At 39.7% G+C, this 20,185-nt stretch overlaps 1 protein-coding gene across 7 annotated transcripts in view; it reads left to right on the forward strand.

The window, feature by feature from the left end:
- The first annotated feature begins 1,376 nt into the window (after positions 1 to 1,376).
- Positions 1,377 to 20,185, forward strand: part of LOC101473100 (plasma membrane calcium-transporting ATPase 1) — a 131,900-nt gene continuing 113,091 nt past the window's right edge. For 5 of the 7 annotated variants that reach the window (XM_076884215.1, XM_004547402.5, XM_076884213.1 and 2 more), the window contains exon 1: positions 1,377 to 1,899. The gene's annotated coding sequence lies outside the window, so the exon portion shown is untranslated. Of the gene's footprint in view, positions 1,900 to 19,703; positions 19,787 to 20,185 lie in introns of those variants that run through there. The other 2 variants (XM_012918124.4, XM_012918125.4) reach the window with 2 other exon arrangements.

Raw genomic sequence — 20,185 nt, forward strand, 5'->3', positions numbered from 1 at the left:
TGTGGACAAACCGAGTCAATTTCACTATACCTGGTGCATGGGGAAAAATTATCAATATGCTTTTTGTGACATTTTTGTTTGGTGGTGTGCCGTGTGATTTTTCTAACGTGAAATAGCTCCAAAAGGTTGGGAAACACTGATTGAGAGTGACAGGATGGACAGGATAAAGACTAGCTGTGGAAGATAGCCAGAGATTAATAATAAATAATGATTAAATGCAATGTGGAAAAGGTGATTGAAGAAGAAACACTTAAATAAGTTTTTAAATATTTCCATAAATGGTAAATGGCAAATACTATTCAATGCCTAACTAAAGAAAATACAGAAAACATCCAGTTTAACATCACAGGAGGGCTGGAGCCTCTCCCAGCTGTCACTGAGGAAGAGGCTGGATACACTCTGGACAGGCTGCCAGTCAGTTGGTAGGCATAATGGGTAAATGATAAATTTTATCAGATTATATCAATCACTTTTATAATTTTATATTAAAAAAATATGATTTTCATCTTTGAATTGTACTTTACCTTTAAAACACTTTTTAAAGTAAAAAGATTACAATTTTATTAATTAATAATAAGATCTCAGATTTAATCTAGAATTTTCAAAAAAGAAAAAAAAGTTTTACATTACAACTGGTGTTTTCCATTAATTTCCCCCCAACCTTTGTGACAAAATAAGCGAATACAAAAAAAGAGGTAAAGGGGGGTAATTCATGAAGAAACTTAAAAATATTCTGAGTTTATCCTGAAACTTTAGCCTTGAATTATTTTGGAATTGATATGATGGCTTCAAATGCACACCAGTATAGTGATTATTTAATATGACTTTTGTTGTGGATTTTGCCTCAAACTATACTTCTTCTAAAAAAAGGGGGAAAAAAAATCATATTTTGGCTTTATTATTTTTTGATTCAAATTATTACTGTTTAGTAACATTTTTTTATTTTTATTTAAATATTTATTTATTTTTTACCAAAATAGACTTTTTGGTAAAAATTTGACTTTTTCTTGAATCAGGGCAGGGTTTTCTGAAAACGTGAAGTAACTATGGCTTTAGTCTTTAAAAAGCTTTATCTCAAAATTAGTCTGACAACAGTTTTTCTAAACGTACTATCTCTAAACGATTTGTTTGGCTGAAAAGAGACTCCATACATCTGGATTTTTTTTCTCCCCCCCCCCCCTTGAGTTTCCAGACTGCATCTGTGGCCCGGGGCTGTTCTCGAGAGCAGGGCTCTGTTTCTGCCTTGTTACCTAATTAATTCATAGATCCACCTTAAAAACAGGGCAATCCCGGTCTGGTCCCTCCCCCCTGCTCGCCACCACAAGCTCACCTCCTTCTCTTTCAGTTTCCCAGCTTGGCAGGAAAAGATCTGATCCGGACTTTTGGTGTTTCCTCTGGTCTGGTTGAGTGTGCCGGACCCCACCTCCAGTTCCACCCACCGCTAAGCAACACAAACACACCACCAGTCCTCATTTTCTGGATCTGCTCTTTGTTAACAGAGCCTTTTCCCTCCTCTGCTTTTATTCCAGGAGAGGGAGAGAGTGAGTGAGCGAGAGAAAAAGAGAGGGAGAGAGGGTGAGTTTATCTTCTCCTTTTAAAGGATTCGTTTCTGACTGAATCTGGATCTGGTTTGTTTTCCTTGCTCGGGGCTGCCGCCACCACTGCAGGAACAGAGCTGGTGCCCCTACTGATGTATTTAAAAACGGTTTAAACGTCAGGAACGGTTCAAGGTTTTATCCACCAACCACCACCCGGCCTGTCAGTCATTTTTTTCGCCACTGCAGTTTTCAAGTTGGAGCTCTGCTGGGAAATGGACAAACCCCTCTAAACTAAAGACGCTTCCCAACCGTTCCGACTCAGCCACAGGACGTGATTTGGACGAAGATCCACGGAGTGGAGGTAACGTCTAATCTCAGTGTTTTTTTGCTTCTTAATTAAACTTAACTCACCACGAGTCTGTACAATCTTTCAATTCACTTGTGGCTGAAAGCCAAGAAAGGCTCGCTTAGTCTGTCGGAGACCGTGAAAGTGACATTTTGCTGTGTTTTAAGGGGTCTGTCGTGCCCCCCCCCCAAGTTGTCCGCACTGCTCAGCATCCGGGTAACGTTCATAACTGCCGTTTCTTTACCTTGACACCCAATTATTAGCAACTACAGGGAGATTTTTGGGATTTTCCACAGGTGTGAACGCACAATTATCCCAGTCCGACGCACTTTAATACGCATCTTGGCGTATTTTCCTCCCTAATAGCAACAGTGTCTCTTAGAAACCCCGAGTTACGGTTTCTGTCTCTTTCACCTCGCCAAACGTCCCGGCTGTTAGCTAGGTTACAGCCCCGATACGTGCCGTTCCCTCCCTGCAGTCAACGCAGTCGGGTCTTCATTCATAATGCGGACTTTAAAATCCAACTTAAAACGCTTTTCGACAAACTAAAATACCCATAAAGCATACACTGTGATATTGTGCAATAGTTTCTAATCAGACACCTGTAAAATTTACAGACGATGACTCACTTTTGGTGAAAAAAACAACTTTTGAACTGGATACGCACTGCTAGTTAGTTTGCCGCCTGCCAAAGTAAGGAGCCTGCTGGTAAAAGTTGTTATTTTATTCTGAATATTACATTTTTACGTGTCATTGGGGTATGCCGAATTGAAGGGTTGTTTCTAAAAGGTCTGTAAATTGTTATTAATGGCTACAAAATTGCGTTTTCACAAACCCAACAAGGAGATGTAGATCAAAAAGAGCAGATTCTTAATGGCGCTCTGGTGCCAGGTCTCCCCGGGCGACAGCGAGGCACGTATCTGCTGGTGCATTGGCTGCGAGGCAGGAATCAGACCGCCCGCGGATGTCTCCGGGCGCCTGGAAACAATTTGTTAACAGTCTCTGGCTTGAGTGTGTTGCTTTCCGAGTGATATTTCCAGTGGTAACCGGAAAAGGCGCCTTTTACCATCAGAAAAAACACAGGACCTGTGGTAAGTTGGTTAAAAACAGCTCTCTGAGCAGCGAGCGTTGGTTGCTGCGGTTGTTTGTCCCTGTTGTGATATTAATTGTGTATATTTCTGTATCACTGTGGTGTCCTCACACTGTTGACACGAATGTGGCGCCTTCAGGATGAGCTTGTTAAGCTTGTTGGAGTGGTTCCCCCATATTTAGCACTCGCACTGTAAATACTACTTCTGCGTTTTCAAGGCTGCCGGTATTGAACAAGGGTGGAAAAATCGTTACCGACTGCGCTTTATTTTAATTAAGGAAGGACCATCCTTACGTCATCGGCTTATTTGGGCGGATGAGGAGGAGCAGCAGCAGTTCTGCTTCTTTTTCCTCTCTTCTCATTTCATCCATCTCCACCTTCTCCTCCTCCTCCCCTCTGTAGCTGGGTGTGTCCTGCCTTATTGCGTTAGAAAGGAGGGGGGATCCCGCATCTTGGCTCATGAGGTGACTCCTCCTCAGCTTGTGACCTCCAAAAGAGGGCATTGCTCCTTCTGATTTCTGCTGCTGCAAATTATCGGAACATAGAGGGTTTTTGCAAAATGAAATTAGTAGAAAGGGAAACTTTGAAGACTCTTTGCTGAAAAGGGTTGAATTATAAGTATGACAGCAATGACTTTGCTGTTTGCTTGATTCTAAAGGGAAAATGGCTAGTTTTTTGTATTCCACCGAAGTCTGTACAGTTTATCGAGGTTTGGAATGAAATCTGACTATGTGGCTTCCAACCATTATGATAACACCAAGCAAACATTTCAAATTTGAATAACCGTTGTCTCTCAATTCTGGTTAAAGATTTTAACTAGTCCTCCATTCACAAGCACAGCAGGTAGCACTGCCTATTTGGTTTGGCATATTTTGACACCAGATGCTCTTCCTGGCAACCTTGAAAGGTTTTGTGTCTCCCCCCTAGGGCTAGAGAAGGGATCATTTTCTTGTCAGGCAAATGCATTGAGCCACTTTTTTAAGGTCTCGCTTTTGTTTAAACAAGGTTTTGAAAATGACAGTTGAACAAGGGTCGTCTGTTGGACGTACCTCCTTATCACCTAGATGTTCTGGTTGGACTTTCTAACAAATTAAGTCTCTGATAAGGAACTGTTGTATATTATCCTTTTATTTATGGACTACAACAACATAACAAATTAAAAAAAAAAATACTATGAGGGAAACTCAAACTCCTGACCTTTTGACACTGCCAAACTGCCTACTGGCTGTCTTTTCTAGTCAACATCTAGCCTTGGATCAAGCATGGCTCCAAAATAAAGGTTGTGCCAATGTTGGAGACAAACATTTACTGTCTGCTAGGCTTAGTCAAAGGAGCTTGCAAAGAAAGGCGTCTGGACTTCTTTAAATTACTTGAAGACGTTTCACCTCTCATCTGAGAAGCTTCTTCAGTTCTAAGGTCAAATGGTGGAGAGTCCCAGATATATACCTAGTGGGAGTAACCCCCCACAGAGGGACAATAGGACCCCCTAATGATCCTCTAATCGCCTGAGCCAAGGTGTGAAACTGGGTGTGGGTCCCAATCAGCCGGAGTTTCGGGTGAGTTCATTGTGAAACCTGGCCCCACCTTATCATGCGAATTCCTGAGATCAGATGGCCCAGGATGTGAGTGGGCGTTAAGGCGTCTGGGAAGGGATCTCAAAACTGGATTATAGATGGAAGAGAGTTGGTGTCGTAAACCACCGCCTCTGTTCAAAGATGGTCGCTCACAGTGGACATAGATGGCTTCTTTCACTCCTCTTTCAAACCATCTGTCCTCTCTGTCCAAAATGTGAACATTGGCATCCTAGAAAGAGTGTCCTTTATCCTTAAGATGCAGATGGACTGCTGAGTCTTGTCCTGTGGAGGTGGCTCTTCTGTGTTGTGCCATGCGCTTGTGAAGTGGCTGTTTGGTCTCTCCAATGTAGAGGTCTGAGCATTCCTTGCTGCACTGTACCGCATACACCACATTGTTAAGTCTGTGTTTTGGCGTTTTGTCTTTCGGGTGAACCAGTTTTTGTCTGAGCGTGTTGCTGGGTCTGAAATGCACCGGGATGTCATGCTTGGAGAAAACTCTCCTGTGTTTTTCTGATACACCGGCTACATAGGGGATGACAATGTTGTTGCGTCTGTCCTTCTTATCCTCCCTCGCTGGTGTCTGGTCTTCTTTTCTGTGCCTCTTTGCTGACTTTAAGAACGCCCATTTAGGATAGAAGCATGTTTTGAGGGCTTCCTTTACGTGTGTGTTCCTTCTCTCTGGCTGATTGGGACCCACACCCAGTTTCACACCTTGGCTCAGGCGATTAGAGGATCATCAGGGGGTCCTTTTGTCCCTCTGTGGGGGGATACTCCCACTAGGTTTATATCTGGGACTCTCCACCATTTGACCTTAGAACTGAAGAAGCTTCTCGGATGAGAGGGGAAACGTCTTCAAGTAATTTAAAGAAGTCCAGACGCCTTTCTTTGCAAGCTCCTTTGACTACGATGACCTGGATGACTGAGAACCTTCACAGACATATCTGCTAGGCTTACTTTTTCTTGCCTGGGTGTCTTTGTTAGACGTTACAGCAAAGTAAAGTTTATGTTAAACCACTGTTTTATGTTGGTGTCTTGGTTGATATGTGGTTCCAGAATGAAAGTTGAAGACAAAATTTTGCCATCTCTTGCGTGTTATCTTATCAACATCATCTGGACATCCCTGTTGGAAACCCAGCAAACATGGTCAAAAAGCTAAGCTGGTGGTAAACTGGTGATTCTAAATTGTTTGTAGGTGTTAAATGAATGGTAGCATGAATAGTTGTCTGTCTCTGTGTCAGCCTGGAGGCAGGGTCCAGGAAGTACCCATCTTCTTGCCTTTCTTGTGATGGACTCTAGCCCTCCCCGCAACCCTGAATTGGATAAGCAGAAGAAAATGGATGAATGGTCAAGAGAGAGGTCAAGAGTTTGAGTCGGATTTATGGCGTGTTTTCAAGACTAGACATCAAGAAAAGATGGACAGCCAATGGTTATTCAATGTCAAAATGTTTTGGGAAGTCGATGAAAGAATTATTTTATATTAATCTTAATTGAGTAGAAGAAAATGTGACAGAAAACGTTATAATTCAAGATGAGCATAAGAATGCCAGGAAAAACTCCTAAGGACACCCCTGTGTTCACATCATAGGGTCTATAAGGACCCCTTCAATTCACCATACAACAGATGAGACAGGATTCACGCCTAGTTATACATAAGTGGCTTAAAAGTAATGATGATATTTTTAAAAATGGCCATCTGGTAATACTACTCTATATCTATGGAGTAGATGTTATGCGGGTACCTTTTTACAGTCATTTGGTAATCAAATTAGTTGCAAGTCAGTGAATTAGTTGACTAACTAACAAAACATGTTCATTGAATGTCTTCACTGGATAGATCAATGCTATTTCCATGTATAACAATGGTCGTATTAGACCATCTCGTACAGTTTACAGGATTATTTAGATTTCTCATTAAGTGGTTCAAATGAAGTGGTCCTGCCACACCTATGTTGGTGCATCTTGATGTTATTTGTTGCTAAACCTTAACAGCAGCATCACTGATTTTTGCCGCTGAAGGTTAACGCTGTATTTTTGGATAAATAAATTATGAGGTTAAATGGGCGCTGTTTCAGGCAAGGTGGCCTACATCTGATCGAACTAGAACTGAACAGATTAGTTGATTGATCGCTTATATCACTCTAAACTGCTTTGGGTGTCAAGCTGCAGGCTAGACAAATCACCCCAGGCTGTGATTAAACTGTGATGGACATTTTCACTGTTTTCTCACATTATCTATACTCATCAGTTAATTGGGAAACAAATGAACCTCGTTTTCATAATTTTACGATAATTTTAGTCAGGTATGTGAGAGACAGGCAACCTGTTCTGGTAAGTCCAGTGGCAGTTTTATGTGTAAATTGGACTGTTGCCTTTATTGTAGTGGCAGATTGGTTGTAAAGCACTTGGCTGAAACTGTTCTGACTATGATTTCAGTATCTGATGATACTGACGTGTCATGGATTTACTTTAGTGCTTCCCACACACAGATCTTACCTGCAGGACTGGCCAAGAAAATAAAATGATCTGTCTTCACTTTTTGTACCTGAAGATTGCACCGTTAGGCTGACCATCACTCAATCCACATAACACCAAACTCCCTCTCTTCTCCTGGGAATTGGGACCCACAAGAAGGCAAACCTATGGTGCAGGAACAGTTATTTATAGTGGAAAAGTTTTTAATGACCAAAAACTCTGCTCAAGAAAAGAGATTTCTATTGAATTAGCTGATGCAGCATCTCACCCCAGTCAAAAGGTTTTTACATTTTATCCTTTTTCTTTAGTACATTACATTATTTCATTATCAGCATACATCAGATACGACTTGCTGGGTTTTTCCTGCGTATAAAGTATTTTGTCCTTCCGCCACAGAAAACTCTGAGATACAGAAAAATCCAACATGGTGATGTTTTTGAGGCAGAATTAAAATCCATTTCTTTGCGTCTTTGAAACCCTTTTCCTCATGTTTTTTCTGTTTTACAAACTAAGTGTCATCTTAGTAATGTCACAGCTGTTCAGGCTTTTGCTAAGTTCATGTAAAATAAAGGCATTCGTCTAATTTTTATTTCAGCTACAGTTGTGGCTTGCAGTGACTATTAAAACAAGATAATCTATATAAAACAAATTAAGATATAATTAAAATCCAATTTTAAAAGAAGAAGTAGAAAAAATATGTACAGTTTTTTCAAAGTCTTAGAATAATTATTTTTAAATAACCATCATCTCAATAATTACCAGAGTAATTATTAGGGGTGCAACGATACTCGTATCGATATTGAACCGATCGATACAGTGCTTTCGGTTCGGTACACATATTTATCAAACAATACAACATTTTTTATTTATTTTATCAACTTTTCTTCTGACGATGCTGTCTGTGTTGAGCGCTCAGTGGATCTGCGTTCGACTACTCCGCCTAGGCTGCACTGTCGAGTGCAGATCCACTGAGCGCAGTGCAAGCTAGCAAGACAGAAGCTAAGCTCGTTGCAACATGGCAACTACCTCAACGCTACCCGAAATTGAACCTCCCCCACTCTCATTCAGATCTGGCGTTTGGAACTATCTTGGTTTTCATGTGAAGCATGACCCTGATGGTAAGCGCGTCATGGACAAAAGTAAAACAGTATGTCGGATGTGCCACGCAATGCTCAATTTGTGGGAACTAGTGCGGTAGCGCAGTTAGCTTGTTAACGTGTTGACGCCGTCCAGCCCCAAGCACGGGGCGATCCGCGGTAACTTGTTAACGGAGATTTGCCGTGTTGTGGCGTTAATGTCATTTTAACGAGATTAACGCTGACAGCACTAGTGGGAACACAACGAATATGATAGCCCATTTACTCTGACATCATACTAGTGCAAAGACAAGTGGAAGCAGACAAAACCAACAAGCACACATGCTACAAACTTTACCCGAGTCATTTAGACAGCCGTTAGCACGTGATTCTCCTTATGGGGACCTGATATGTTTATATGCTGCTGAGAATATAGCCCAGAAGAAGCGTATAGTATAGCTTTTATTTTGGAAAGAGCCATTTCTCTGTAATAAACTCGCTTTTGTATTGTTGTATCGTTGCACCCCTAGTAATTATGATTGTTTTTCTTCTCCCTTAATGGAGCAGGCCTCATACTGCGCTGCTATTTATTTGGTGATGCATTTTAAGAGCAGATCACATTCAAAATTAGGATCTTTGTTGCCCAGCCTTATTTAAATAATCTCCTGAATAGATTTCTTGGTTATAACGGTGTATTACAGAGCCATGTAATGGGTGCTACTGCAGCAGGGGGTGTATATCTCTTGCCTTTCTGTAACAGACAGGTGGAGCCAGTTGTGCTCTAAAGCAATACAAAGTAGCTATATTACATGCAGTTGAAGTGATGTTAATAAAAATGTCTAAAAATAAAGTACGTTGTAAATTCCAGCTCTCATGCTGATCATTATTATCTCACCAACCTCGACCTCGTCCCCACTGAAGACACACGGTCACGCCTACCTGCAGACAGTCGAGTGTTCTGTATCTGTCTCAAGCTGCTGCCGTCGTCCTGATGACCACAAGAGACGACGTATGCTGACTCAGTGCGTCTGTCATTTGAACGGCCTGCATGAGGCTCTAGCTCCTTTAGCCTAAGAAGAATTAACCAAGGCTGTGGTCAAAAAGTCCAAAAAGTAACCCCGTGTCTTTGTCTAATCACTTTTCCTTGACCTTGATGCCGTTTTCCATCAATGCAAGAGAGAATTTAAGGACTTGGGAAATGGGAACCACAATGCACAAAAGATTCATAAGATTTAGCTTCAGAATACACAGGATTTACAGGTGGGTTTAACATGGCTGAAGGTGAAGGTTCAAAACACATCCTAGCTTATACAAAAACACACTAATATTTATTGAACAACACCATCAACATAACATTGACAACGCTGTTTACGGATTGTTCGCAGGCATATTCTTTGCTAAAAGTGGTAATAAAAAAAGCAGTATAGGTATTCAAAGAATTTAACCAGCTTTTTTTATGGCCACGCAGATGCTTTCTGGTCGTGTCAGTCAGTTAAAAGCATGTTATAGATTCCATGTCTGTGAGTCTGCTTGGCTCTGGTTGAGTCAGAGGGATATGAATTTCATAATCAGGCCTGATTTAAACTTCTGCAGTGATTTACTTGTAGAGCCTAAAATGTAACCGATTTAAGTGGCCGCCGTTGCTGTCAACATTTCTCGTGCGAGGTGCATTGTGTTAATTACCGTGTGGTTGTGTCCCTATGTTTTATGTGGGGTACCAGCTGATAGAAACAAATAAAATGCTGCAATGCTGGTATATTCCCTTGTATTCATTTTGATAGTTTCAGCAATCTCCCTCCATGAATTTAGATTTTTTTTTTTTAAATTATTACTCCTTATATTTAAATTGATGAAGGGTATTCTTAAAATGAAAAACTGCAGTGTAAGAGTAGCTGGATATATACAGGCTGTGAGTTGTGAGCTGTGTCGACGCCACAGTTTGCGGTTACAACTTAGCTAGATTCCCCACTGAAGCATAAATGTCCAGTCAGATGGCAACTCAGAAGCGGAGACTTCACATTACAATGTAGCAACTAGTCAGACTTCTAAGAAGTATAACAGCACTGCCTACTCATCCGTGTCTGCAGCAGAGTGTAATTGCTCCTTCCATAACAGTTCTTAAGAAGACTATTTAACAGCACCACATGCAGCACATAGCTGGTATCTTTGTTGTGAAAAATTAAATTGTTATTAACATTAATAGTTCAGGGGCAGGCTGAAGGTTTCATCATTCAATTAATGTTTTTTTTAGGTTGGATATTGAATATCAGACAGTAAATGTAAAGAGGTGTGACTCGTATAGTGGCCGGATATATATTTATATTAATTTTAACCAATGTCCGTTCTGTATGGAAGAGCGGCTCTAGCATGTGTTTTTATTTTTGTTCCATTTGGTAGATTGCTGTAAATCAGCGCTTCTCCACCAAGTGGACGGAAAAGAGGAGCTGGTGCTTCATTCTGCGTCTGTGTAGTTGTTGAAGTACCAAGTAAAACTGCCATACATGTTGTTGTGTGGTACATGCTGTCTCACTGTGTGTATTCAGCTCTGCTTTCAAAATGGTGACTCGATAAAAAGCCCTCGCCCTAAGATTCTACATGTACTGTTTTTACTTATTAAATTGCAGCACTGCATAGGAAGCGTCTGTTTGTTGCAGTCTCATCTGATTCTGTTTTCAGTCTGTAGACACTGGCTTAGCAGCCATTTTTGCAGTAAAAGTGAAAAACAATTGTGGCTCTTACTTCACTTAAATGCAAGCTGTTCCTTGGCTGCTGTGGGCATTAAAACAAGAGGCGTGACGCAGATGTACATCGAGACATTCGTGCTGGTTTTTATCCATATGCCTTTTTCGTTGCAAGTGTTGACATCTCAGGCTGACCTGCTACACTGACAATGAGACTGCAAACAAGTGTGTTGTTGTGATCTCACTGAGTCAGACCTTCAGACCCCAGATGGAGTCTAAACCATCTGGGACTTGATTTACAGATCGATGTGATCTGAGTCACCCCGAGGCAAAACCGCTTCCTCCCTTACTGCCGAACTTTGAACCGCTGGGTGTTCATTCTTCTGTATGTTAAAGTTGCTGTTTGTGCTGAAAATACTTTTTAAAAATGTATTGCCTTTTTTATTACATTTTCTTAGCGGAGCTCCGCTTCCTTTCAGCTTCCTTTCAAGTATTAAAATAATACAAATATATATCTCATCTCATCTTTTGACTCGGTTTGGAAATTATTTGAACAAACTAACTCTTTTATTGCTTTCAGGTTGTTTTTATCTTGGAGCTTTTATTTTCTTGTCTGACATTTTATAGTGTTTAGACTTTTTATTGTAAAATGTAATTTCAGCTTTTTACCATTGACACTGGTACGAAGTTTGTGATGATCTGTTCTTCAAAAGAAAGGCTCTTTTATGGGTAAAATCCATTATCGTGTGTGTGTGTGTGTGTTTTATATAATGACAATTGGTTGATTCCAAAACAACTATCAATCTAAAGACATCAACTCTGGGATATTATCATTGTCATTTTTGATACAGGAAATCATTCTATCACATTAAAGTACTTTACTGCACATAAATTAAGAAAATGCAATAATTTACATATTGCTGTTTTGCTGTTACAAGGAGACATATAAAGGCATCAGTCTATTGTTAAAAAAAAAAAAAAAAAAAGTATAGCAACATCTTCAAAGGTGGACATGTTTATACTGTCACTGTCATGACACCATCCACCTCACAACCTGTGGAGATTCATGCTCATGTAGCAGTCGGTATCATCCATGCCTGTTGCATCCAAAAACACCATCCATTACACTTGTATGGACGTGGTTTTAAGATTTAGTGAAATGTGGAAACCCCTCTGCAGGCGGAGTCCCTGCCTGTAAGACAGACCCTGCAGCGCTCACTTTGTCTCTTATGTAAGTTCACATCAAAAATTAATGAATGCAGTGCAGCTTTGAGAAGCTCAGGCCTATATTTAAGATATGCATGCTCTCTGCTCTGCAGAGCCTCAGTGATTGTGGTTATAATAGAGCCATTGGCCTTTATCATTTTTTCATATCCCTGCTGGCAAAAAAAAGAGGTCATCCCACTGTAATAAAGAACTGCTGAACTATGACTGCATGCTATCCATTTTATTCAATTGTAAAATATTTAAGCAGGAAATCCTCACTCAGGCAGCAGTACCCATGAGCTGCAGATACAAAATACGCCACGAATTGGAGGTTAACAAACTGAAATTATGAATAACATGAGAGCTGAAGCCCTTGAAAAGGGCTCAAATGTTCTTTTTTTGTTTCTAGTGTGTCTCACAAAGGGAGTCTTTGTGGTTGACTTGCATGCTCATGGTTGGGGTTAGTGTAATATTTGTATTAGCTCACATTTTTATTTGAAATTGAATCAAATAACAAGATACACTCAAATGTACCAAAAAGTGCATTTCATCTCATGAACTCTTGAGGCTGGTTCCAAAAGTGATTCAATCCCCATAGACTCCTGTGTTTCCCAGCTTTGAAAAGAACATGTTGATGAATTCATTAAACTGAATTTCAACACCAAGTTTATTAGGGTTGCCACGATTAGTCGACTAGTCACGATTACGTCGACTATCAAAATCGTCGATCACAAATTTAATAGTCGACGCCTCATTTAAAGCCTTGTGAGATCCTGAAAGACAGGAATAAGTAGTAGGATTTCAGAGTGTAATAACGGACTGAAAAAGAAGATGGCAGCACTGACTGCACAAGGATGCCAGCTGCCGTTAAACCCCGAAGAAGAAGAAGCAACTCCGGTATCGTAGCTGTGTCCAAATTCAGGAACCGCATCCTTCGGAGGCAGCATTTGAAGCCTGTCCAAATTCGAAGACTTCTGCAAATGCAGCCGACAAACGCATCCTACTTTTCCCCTGATTTGAAGGATGGGTCGGGCGTATGACCAAACCTATCCCAGAATTCATTGCACAGCTCAGCCAATTCCTGTTTCCAACAATGGCGGTAGCTACTTAGTTTTAATATTACTTTTATTACTCTTTCTAGGTCACAAAATAAACTTTTAACATGTTTTCAGGAAATAATGTAGCTGTGTAAAGATCAAATATCTGTTCGGTTCAGTCACATATTTGTAAAAGTGCTGCGACGTATTCGGAGACATATGTTAGGATAGCTAGCCGGGGTTCAAGGCTCACTAGAGCCGGTGAGAACAGTGGACTCCCGGTAAGTCGTTTTCAAACCCCCTGCGGTCTTTCGCTACTCAGGTTAAACATGATATATATATAAGTCACTTAGATAACTTAAAAATGTTATTGTTTGGCTTTTTCAGTCTTTTATTTGTTCCTAAGTAAATCTGTTTGGCTGAGATCAAAGTTCGTTTTCACACAGCTGAATAAACGTCAAACAGAAAACTGATTAAACAGAAGTGTGAGATAGTAGAGAATTTACTCCAGTGTCCTGTTATATTTTAGATAGCAAGGAGCAGACGGCTGAGTTTATTAAACTCCACTGAGACAATCTGCAAAATTCATTAAAAGTTTAAACTATCATTTTTGGTTTATTTTTCGTTAGCACATACCTTAAACACTTCAAGCTGTAAGCTAATGATAGTTATATAAGCGCAGACGCATGCTGATGCAATAAACTACGTTTTACATCCAGTGGATGCATGATCTGATTAGTCAACTAATTGCAAAAATAATCGGTGACTAGTCGACTATCAAAATTAATTGTTTGCCTCACCCTAATATTTATGGTGTAGGTGGCTTTTGAGTAATTTTAATGAAAACCTCTGATGATCCAAGAAGTTAGTGCTCTATGTTTATTGCAATATTTTATCAGTCTGCTATTTAGCACTAATTAACAAGTATGTGTCTGCACATTGTATCCATATGGTTTATGGATACAGCTTGTAAACCACGTCTTCTATTTTTAGCTGATAATTTTTGCACTCAAACCTTTTTTTCCAAATTTGGTCACTTTTGGCTCCAAAAACAAAATAGTGGTGCCCAAAACTAACACTGGGGAATGCACTTTGAAAAGTGCACTAACCAGTGAGCTACATGCGTTTTTGTTTTTTTTCTTTTAATCATTTAAATGTTTTCTGATCTGCTCCAAGATATACTGGACAAGCTCATTTCAAGGTCTGCAGGTTGCGTGAGCATTTTTTTTTTATTTTTTTTTTTACTTTCTAAAAATAATATCAAATGGATTAGAAAACATTTGGTTTCTTTAAGAAAAAACTGTTTGAATTCTGGAGGCACTGAAATACAAAGTTGAGATCCACTGCAAGTAATTTAATGGCGAAAACCCCCCAAAAAGTAGGCTAAATAAAATGTACGTTATGCAGAATCTATCATGAGCCTCACATTGGTGATAATTTGGTCTTTGTTTCAATCCAACTCACTTGCACCAGCAGCATGTGCAAGACATGGAAATATCAGACCTGTTCTTGTATGTTCAAGTGCAGGTAACCATAGCAACAGTACTGAAGCTTAAGGCTTCTTAGCGTTAGACTGGTGAAACTAGTCCAGTGGTAGAGATGACGGATTAAAGTGACTACAAACACTCTTCAAAGCATGAAGGAGGATTCAGCACAGTCGACCTTTGTTCCTCTGATCAGCGAACATGACAGAAGACGCAATAATGGACTCACAGTTGTCCAGAGAGAGCAAAAGCATGCAGCATTTTTCTTCTGAGGGCCAGACTGAATTGGATATAATAAATGAAGCGCCACACATTAAATGACTAAACAGACACATGAACACATACAGTCCTGAAATATGTTAAAATCCCCACGTTTTTGCAGACATAACAAAAACGTGGGGATTTTACACCTGGTAAAAAAAAATCAAGAATTTTCAGTAAGAAACCTTTTTCAGTGTCTACAATTCATATCGATGCTTAATGTGTTTAAGGATAATTTTATTCATAATTATGATTTAATTAAAATTAATTTTTTAGCCTCTGTTTTAAATTTTGTAGGTAACTCAGATTTTCAATACGTTGCAGTACCACCACAGGCATCACTGAGCTTAGCGTATGTTTACTATTTAATAACTCTTTTTTTGGGGGCGGGGAGATACAATGTCTTCCACATGCTATATTACTAGTCAGCCAAATATATTTTTCATTTAATTTTTTTTTTTTAACATCCATGATCAATTTACTATTGGACAATCCCTTCTGTTATATTGAATGTTCATTCACTAGCTAGCTAGCTCCCATCTTGTGTTTACCCGTAGAGTTATCAGGTCACAGCTGTGGTGGTACCAAGACTCTCATCCCATGGTTCAACAGACTCTAGCTCCCAATATCTTGGACTGCAGTCCTTGTTTTTTCTTGGATATCGATTGTGACCAACTAACAAGGGTCATTCTTACCTGAACCTGCAGCATGCAGAGAACTGGTTGGCTATACAGAGGTCACCGAGGGCAGGAATTACAGCTGCAAACTGGAGTTCAAGGCATTAGAGTTTGCCTGCCAGATGAAACGTTGCAAAAAGACAGCTGATACCTGTTATTTATTATCACAAAGTATTGTATTTATTAATGTGTTTTGAAGGCTTGGGTGTACCTGCTTTTGCATGCTCCCTGCCCCAAGCTAAAACTTTTTACATTTTTTTTTTATTTTGGGGACGTGTTAAATTCTCCCTTCAGGATGTCAGGGGGCCGGCATCTGGTCCACAGACCATATTTTGGCCATGTGTGAGTCTAGTATTGGATGGGAGTCTGCCTCCACCTCACTGCAGTGGGTTCACTGTCCACCTGCTTTATAGAAATATCCACACAGATGACATGGAGGCGTCAGCAGGATTGATGATTGTAACTGGACCGTCTGAGAGTGTCCTCCTGACACACACTTACATAACGCCTGCGTGTGGATGTGTGAGTGTGTGTGCTGCTTGGCAGGTGTTTAGTGGGTGGAGATGTGGGTGTTTGTGCATTTATGATAGACAGGAAGGTTTGAGCAGCAGGAGGAAAATTCAGAAACAGCATTTTTGTCAACACTCTTGAAATGAGCTCAACCAAAGAGTCAGTCTCAGTAGTTGGCAGAGTTCCTGAGATGTGATGAGCATTGCTATTTTATCAAATCTGCTCATCCAATGTAATTATGCTCAGCTTTCATCACTTTAAAGTAACTAAAGTTATGAGTCAAATATTGAATTCGGATCGGTAATCACCTTTGTTTGTGCGTTACAGTTTATATTAGTGCCATAATAAACATCGGCAGCCTGTAGCCTGAACCAGAAAATTAGATGAGCAGGAGATGATATGAAGTGTTGATTAAATATGAATCAGATTCAAATAATGGAGGTCCTGATTCACACTGTGAAGCTGATAAGAAATTTATATTATACCCTTAGAAGTTAAACTGGGTGGTTCTCCTGATATTTATCTGATACGAAACAGCGCTCAGTGTCAGAGTCATGTTTCTGTTTGGCTGTAGAGACCGTTTTCACTGGACAACAACCAAAACTGTAATTTTAGCTGTTATGGAATCAACATTAATTATCTGCTGCTTGTTGAAGCTGCTGCTTTTGATGTTTGTCATGTTAATCAACAACCTCAGCGAGGGTCACAGCAGCTAAAATTAAGATGCCGCTACCTGCTGTGCATGCTTTTATTTTCTAATGCTTTAGTAATAAAAACATAATGATTGGTGATAAAAGGTTCATTTAAAGTCTGGAGTCAGAGCTGTTAGCTGCTAACAAATGCAGGATATATTTCACTAAACTCTTTTATGTGATGAACTTCCGGCAGCCTGGATAGTTAGAGGTTTTCATGGACAGTATGTGAGTAGAAGACTACTAATCGAGGCCATGATCGCTCCTCCAGTGACCTGGATTTTATTTTTCCTACATCATCCCTCACTGTGCATAATGCACAAAAACTCAAAGTTAAACTAACACTTAGACTGTCAATAATCTGTTTGTTAACCATTAATAATTTGCTTTGCTGCAGACGTGAGTGAGGGAACGTTTTCAATTTGAGTTGGGGATGATCATAGTGACTAATTAACAAGTTGAGTTTTTTTTTCTTTTTTAAGAAAAAAGTAAGAAAGAAGCAAAACTAGAAATTTAGCTGCATCTCAATTTTTTTTTTTCTTGACATGCTCCATGCAGTAGATTTTTTTTTTTTTTTTTTTTTAGAATTAAATAACAGCTCCATCTGTGCACAATCTGAGGTGACAAATTAAATTCAAGATAAAAATAAAGGACTTTGTGTCTTTGGAGGTAAACTGTTGATTATCAGCCTAATTAAAAGTTACAAAAGGCACTGCATTTTCTGTATTATAAGCAGCAAAGATTCCCACCAACATCGAGCTTTGTCCTGGTTTCCAAGTCCTAGTGCACACAAAACAGCTGTAATCACACCAACATACAGCAGAATGAGACGTGGTTTAGAAGCAACATCGAAGAAGAAGTTGCAGTATAAATAAGGATTTCTTTTGCTGACTCATTCAGTCTGTCCCTTACTCCTGAAAGACTGGGGATTGTACTGTGGGTTTATGGCAAAAATATTTGTAGGCAGTCAGTCTAATTATTTCCAATCTACATTATGTGGCGACAATGATTAGATTCAATCTGGGTAATAAATAATTTTAATTGTCTGCCACCAGCTTTTACCTTTCTCTGCTGTTTGCCGCACCGGTGATCCATTTGAATTCCAATTCCTTTTCATTGTTCGTTATTTATTCATTATTCTGACAGTGCTCATGGTTTGAGTTTGCTTTTTATCATGTTTTGTAAGCTGAAATTCAGAAAGCAGCACATACTCGTATTTTTTCTGGCTCTGGGACATGAAAATGTTGTCCTTCCACCCACAAAGGCTGTGATTGGCTATTTGTTTTTCCATCCATGGAAACGCTTATCGATTAGCACAAAAAGAGACCTGTTGGAAGCACTGAAAAAAAAAATCAGATATGTGGACAATGACTCAGTGGTTCAGATCAGGCTGCCGTTTGGCATATGTAGCTACGATAATGCTGGCCCACATGTAGCTGTTTGACATTGACGTACTGTACACGTGTGTACTAAATGTTTGTGTGTCTCACAGGATATATACAATTTTAAAAAGAAATCTTAGCAAATCTAATGCACATTTATCTGTCTTGGTGCTCTCAGTTTAACATTTCTCACCTCACAAAGGTGAAGCTGCCGCTAAGACACACTCAGGCGTGTGTGTGTGTGTGTGTGTGTGTGTGTGTGTGTGTGTGTGTGTGTTAATCCTGATGAAGCCATTGTTGCAGAGAGGTGTTGAAGCTTGTTGTGAATGTGATGAGCTGCAGTGAGCCAGGCTGTGTGAGTCTGTGTGACTGTATTAGCGTAGATGGATAAGTGTGAGTGTGTTTTATTTTTTTTGCTCTGTGGGTTGTTACAGTTGATGTCAGGTGATGCTGGATAACTATGCTGTTGCTATGAGGATAAGTTATATTCACAACAGTTAGTTCATTTAATAGAAAATTATACACCAACTATTTGAATTATGCTCTTTTTTTTCTTCTTTTTTAAAAATTTTCAATCAGAAACGGCAAAAATGTTTCTGTTTTAAAATGTGAGAATTTGCTGCTTTTCCATGTCTACCTTAGAGCAACTTGAATATTTCAGATTTTGGACTGTTGTTCAGACAGAAAATGAAATTTTGCTGGCGCTGCTTTGTGCTCTAGAGAATTCCGGTTGCCAGTTCTCAGTTTTGTAATCTTTTGTAGACGAAACACTTGTTGCAAAAATAATCAGCAAATTAATTGATGATAAGAGCAATCTGAGACCTCCGTTAAGAATGAAAATTCCCTTAACAGAAGGAATCAAGATCCAGAAGGATATTTGGATCAAGACTAGTTTTGGATATTTTTCTTGAAAATCAAGACAATTCTTCCAATATCCTGAGGTGATATATAGTTTTGAACCTGTCTCACAATGGTAAAAAATAAAGGAAAACCGAATAACCCTAAAAAACAAACAAACAACAGAAGGCAGCACTATATTAATGAATCTAAACATGAATGACTATAATGAATCTGTGCCTTTCATGACTTTTGACTAATGTAACTTTGCTAACAAAAAGACAAGCACAATAGTCACCTAACCCTAGTTGCAAATATAAATACACTTTCATATACGTTTTCTGGATATCACAGAGATTTTATAGATCTAAAATAGAGATTAAAATGGAGCTTATTTGCTGTAAATGACCTTCTTCAGTCCTATTGCTCCTAATTCAGAGAACTCAGACAGCTGTAAAAGCTGCTTGTGCATCCTCTTCCTGTGTGCTCACTATTTAAAAAAGGTTAAACCATCATCGACTCTGGCAGAGTGATAAGAAAGGCCGACTCTCCAGCTGGAGTGGCTACAGTCCTGTTTACACCGGTTCCAATAGAGGCAGGTACAAGAGCCACTCCCTTCCCGAAAGCTCCATAACGCTCACCTTTAGATGTTGTATATTAAACAGACTGCGGTAATCTGACTCAGCTCCTTGGCTGAGCGGCTGTGTAATTCAGGTTGGTGTCTGTGAAGAGTGTGCAGCCCACTCTTGTGTTTGGGTGTGCATATATTCAAGAGGGGCAGCCTACTTGGCAGCCCTCTGCTACATGTTACCAACTGATAAAGACGAGGGAATAAAAAGACCGAAGCCACAGGAGAAAGTGTCTGTCCAAGACCAGAGAGGTTTGAACCAGCTAAAAAGAACTCCAAGTGAAATGACTCAGAGGTAAATATTTTAATCTGTTTAGTTGTGTTTTTCCTGAAATTTGTATTTGCTCTTATTCCCAAAGGGAAATCATCAGGATGGGCAGAAATGGCTGGAAATAGGAGGAATTTGAACAGGCTTCTGTTAAGGATGGTGACGCAGAGTCATTGCCTTAAAAATATGCAGAACAATAGTGCTTTTGTGCATACCATAGATGGTATAAAAGGGGGATGTGGCTTTACTTTGGGAAAAGTAAAGCCAGTGAAATCTGATTTTTATTTTTTTTTTAAATTGACAGCATTGGGCGACTCCTCTGGTTTCTAAAAGACTTACTGTTTTATAGAAATCTATGGGGAATAAGCTGTTGGCTCCCCTGACCTTTAACCCCAGTAAACGCTTTCCTGATGCTCATTTGTTTGA

The sequence above is a fragment of the Maylandia zebra genome, linkage group LG5 (assembly GCF_041146795.1).
Source record: "Maylandia zebra isolate NMK-2024a linkage group LG5, Mzebra_GT3a, whole genome shotgun sequence".
Lineage (NCBI taxonomy): Eukaryota > Metazoa > Chordata > Actinopteri > Cichliformes > Cichlidae > Maylandia > Maylandia zebra.